Genomic DNA, 4,397 nt, shown 5'->3' with positions numbered 1-4,397 from the left:
ATTTTAGTAGCGAATCCAAGAGCACTGAAGTATTAAAGAGGCTGTGAATACTTAATTAAGGCTATGTTACCATCCTACCTTTGCCTGAATTCACTTAACGCTTTGGAGCTCTGCTCTGAAAACGCGTGATTTGTCTGATGGCGGGGTCGGAGGAGTAGCAGGTAGGATGGCCGGGGATGTGTCACATTGTATCTGGTGACAGGGCCGTGAAAGATACGGCGGCTCAGTACGTTTGGCGGTGCTTATCTGGTACATGAGTGCACATTACTTCCCAAAGACCGGGATCACTTTGGACAGTATCATTAAATGCTACGTCATTACCTGTTATAGAGCAGTGCTTTAGCTTCAAGGGCCTCTTGGGAAACATGGAACAGTCGGAAGAATGATGGGCAAAGATGGAGCCGGCATTAAATTTTCAATGGAAGCAGTATTGGCTTTGACTTTTCAGAAGCCTTATCTGTTAGATGGTGTTTGTCACTGGGCTGCGGAGCTGTGGATGTTCGTCAGTTGGAAGTTGCAGGCAGTTGAACGATATGGACAGGTGAAGGCTCCGTGGGGACTGGCCCAGCTCGCGGAGAGCTGGAGGGGGTAAATTGAAGGTTTATTTATCCCATTCGCTGTCAAGGTCAGCTTGCTAGAGAGCTGTCCTATGGATGCTTACAAATGCCAAAATCCTGGCAAATTGTCGAAAAGAGCCTCCAAATCACTGACCTTTGTACAGCTCCCATCAACGTGCCTGTGTCTCTGAACGGGGTCCTTAGAGAGAGTTAAATGGTTGGTAAAATGAGGCTTATGCCGTTGCTGTAATGTCAACGGAGCTGCTATGTATTTTTTATTTTTGTGTTTTCAGCAACAAGGATGAAGTTAAAGATATGACTGATGAAAGAAGGAGTTTGGAGTGGGGTAGGGGGAGCTGAGCAAAATAATTATGCTGGTGTGGGTTTTGGCAAACGAGTTGGTCTGAATTTCTACATTTGAGCGTATTTCCTGCCTGGAGTCGGAGGCATCTCTCTGTCTCCATTGTTATGCTCCTCGTCGGAAAGGGGCATTTCATAGTTCTTTTTGTCATCCCTCCTCCCTACTCAGGGTGCCCGATGCAGCCACAGGCTCTCTTGGGGCTGGCTGTTCTGAGTGATGTGTTCTCTTGCTGTGGCTTCCTGTCTGACTTTGCCATGACAGCTAATTTAAGGAGGCATGACAGAGCCAGCTATATTGGCTTCTGTTCCTTTTGTTGACGGTGAGAAACACTGCAGTACAGTTAACCAAACGTAGAGGGCATTACCCAGAAGTTGAGGAATAACCGTGACGTGGAATATTATGCATCCATTAAAAAGAATGCACTAGGGCTCTACCTGTTGACCTGGAAAGATAGCTATGGGATTCCAAGAGAGAATGTGTGAATACTGCGATCAGATTTTATAAAATAAAATAAAATAAAATAAAATAAAGCCACCTTCTTCCTGGGGTTTCCAGATAAAATATAAGACACTCAATACATTTGAATTTCAGATAATCAAGAAATAATCTAGAAATGACTTAAAAGCTATGTGTTGTTTATCTGAAATTCAAATGTAACTGGATGTCCTGTGTTTTTATTTGCAAAATCTGTGAACTCTCTCCCCTCCCCTCAGACAGGTAATGTGTATGAACATGATGCATATGTGTGTCTATATGTATGCATGCAGGTATGAGTAAATATGTGTATTTGTATGTGGTTATATAGTCATGGAGTAAATAAAGAAGGATGAATCCTGGATAGTTAACATGGATTTTCTGGAAGAGGTTGCGTAGGGGTCGATAGGAGAGCGTGTGGTGGAGGAAGTGAGTGGAAGGGAGGAAAGGGTGAGGGAAACAGAAAAGGCAAAAGGGAAAGACCATAAGTGGTATGTCATTCATCCTCTTGTTCACTCTACAAAGGATTGTCTAGATTTCCTTTCTCAGGGCCTGGGGCAGGCACCTAGGATTCCGAGGAGGTGGACAGGGCCCATGGCCCTTAGGAGTTCAGCTGATAGGAAAGCAGGCCATCCCATCACCATGTGCTTGGATTCTGTGGAGCTTCTAGGACGGGGCTGGACAGTCAGCAGTTTATCTTGCATTGCTGATTTAGAAGAGAAGTGCTGGGATCACACCTGTAATCCCAGCACTTTGGGAGGCCAAGGCAGGTGGATCACCTGAGGTCAGGAGTTAGAGACCAGCCTGAGCAACATGGAGAAACCCCATCTCTACTAAAAATACAAAATTAGCTGGGCGTGGTGGTGCATGCCTGTAATCCCAGCTACTTGGGAGGCTGAGGCAGGAGAATCCCTTGAACCTGGGAGGTGGAGTTTGCTGTGAGCCAAGATCGTGCCATTGCACTCCAGCCCGGGCAATGAGAGCAAAACTCCATCTCAATAAAATAAAATAAAATAAGTAAATAAATAAAATAAAAATAAATTTAAAAAGAAATGATAAAAGGTTGCATCTCAGCATCTCACCAGCCCTGTTTTTACTCTCTGGGTCCAAATTTGGGCTTCCTGGTCCAAATGCCTTCCTTAGTCCCCACAAGCTCAGCTTAGGAATGATAACGATTGTCTCACAGTGGGCATGTGGGGATCCCGTGGAAGGTAAGCAACGGCCAGCCTTGGGGGGTCCCCTGTCTCATCGCTCCCTGTTTAATGTTGAAGACAGTTGCTGCAGAGGCCGGCATATCCACTATTTATAAGACCATTCAAAACCCTCCTTCTTATTTCCAAATTCAATTAAAGAGCTGTTAATACGTCCCAGGTTTGTTGTAATGAGCCCATAACTGAAACTGACATCATTATCAATTCAAACAAAGCACAAACGCTTCATCTTTTGCTTCCTCAGGGAAACACCCAACTTCCCCAAGCCTCAGCCTCTCCCTGGCTGGGAGGATGCCGGGAGGCTTGCCTGGTGGTTTCTTCTTTGCAAATACAAAGAGTTCTGCACAGGACCTTCCCTTCCCACTGCATGTTGTGCCCTTCTGTCCAATGAGACTTTGATCAGCGTGGTTCTGGAATGCTCTTTCTATGGCTGACTTCCCTTGGCAAATTCCTTTCAGGAGGGGAGCAGCTGCAGGAAACCTGGTGGGTGGGAATTCTCTGTGTTGTCATGTGGGCCAAACCTCTGATATTCTGTGGCCCCAAATATTGGTTTCTTATAATGCAAACTTTGCAAAGCTCCAACACCCATTCTTCTGGGATGAAGAAGAAATAGGCAAATAATTTCATTGGGGTAAAAATGCAGAGAGAGAAGAAGAAAAGTCATGAGGCAGTGGTGATCAGAGGTCACCAGGGCCAGAGGGCAGAGGGCGAACAGTGGTCACAGAGAGTAGCTTCGATGTTCAGCTAGTATGGGTCATGAGGGTGCTTGAGGATGTTCAACTGGACTCAGTCACTGGACACAAGGGCTCGCTGGGTTTTTATTGGACAAGACATGGCAAGAGAGGCACAAAAGCTATTCGGGAGAAGGAACATGAGTAGGCAATGAGCACAAACTGGGAGTCAAGAATTTCTGAGCCCCTGGTATAGCTGCACACTGATCTCATTCATTCTGTCAATAGTCCAAAGACATAAAAGGGTGACAGCCTCAGTGTTTTCAGATTAAGACAGTAGGTCACTGGAAGGTTCTGTCTTGCCCAACATTGCAAAAAAGCTTGAGACTGTTTAAACTCAAATTCAAAGATCTTGTGTTTAAAAGGTTCTCAGAGTGGCTGAGAAGTGTGAGTAATTGCAGACTCTTTACCCAACAGGTATTCCTGTAAGCTGTGAACTCATCCACAGGTGGCCTGGAAATTCTCACTGCTAAGGCACAATGGAACCTCTCTCTTGCCCCCTGCCTCCTCAGTGGCTTGAACACAGACCTGTGGCTTCTCTCCCTCTGTCCTCCTCTGCATCCTTGACATTGCCCTTCTCTGGAGGGCCCAGACTTCCCAGAGTCTACTGGAAGCTCTCATATAAACTGGGAAATCTATCACTGGGTTCTCACGTGGATTTAGGGTGTGTGCCAGTTCTGATGGGGCTGTGAGTCTGAGCTGGGCCACGTTGGGAACTAGCACTTCCCATATGCAGTGGGGTTGGTGCCGTGGCTGGGCTGTGCTGCAGCCTGCTCTGGGAAGCCAACACAGCCTCTTTCCAGAGCCTGTTTTCCAGAAGGATCTGGCACCTGGAGGCCTGGAGGAGATGCCCATAGGAATGCTAGGCAGAGCATCCTGTAGCACTTGTGATGGAATGAGGTCGACATGGTTTGGATATTTGTTCCTTCCAAATCTCATGTTGGAATGCAATCTCCAGTGTTGGAGGTGGGGCCTGGTAGGGGGTGTTTGGGTCATGAGGGGTGGATTCCTCATGAATGGCTTGGTGCCCACCCCGAAGTAATGAGTTCATGGGAGATCTGGT

Source organism: Colobus angolensis, unplaced genomic scaffold (genome assembly GCF_000951035.1).
Source record: "Colobus angolensis palliatus isolate OR3802 unplaced genomic scaffold, Cang.pa_1.0 Scaffold291, whole genome shotgun sequence".
NCBI lineage: Eukaryota > Metazoa > Chordata > Mammalia > Primates > Cercopithecidae > Colobus > Colobus angolensis.
Note: the sequence above shows the minus strand (reverse complement) of the source record.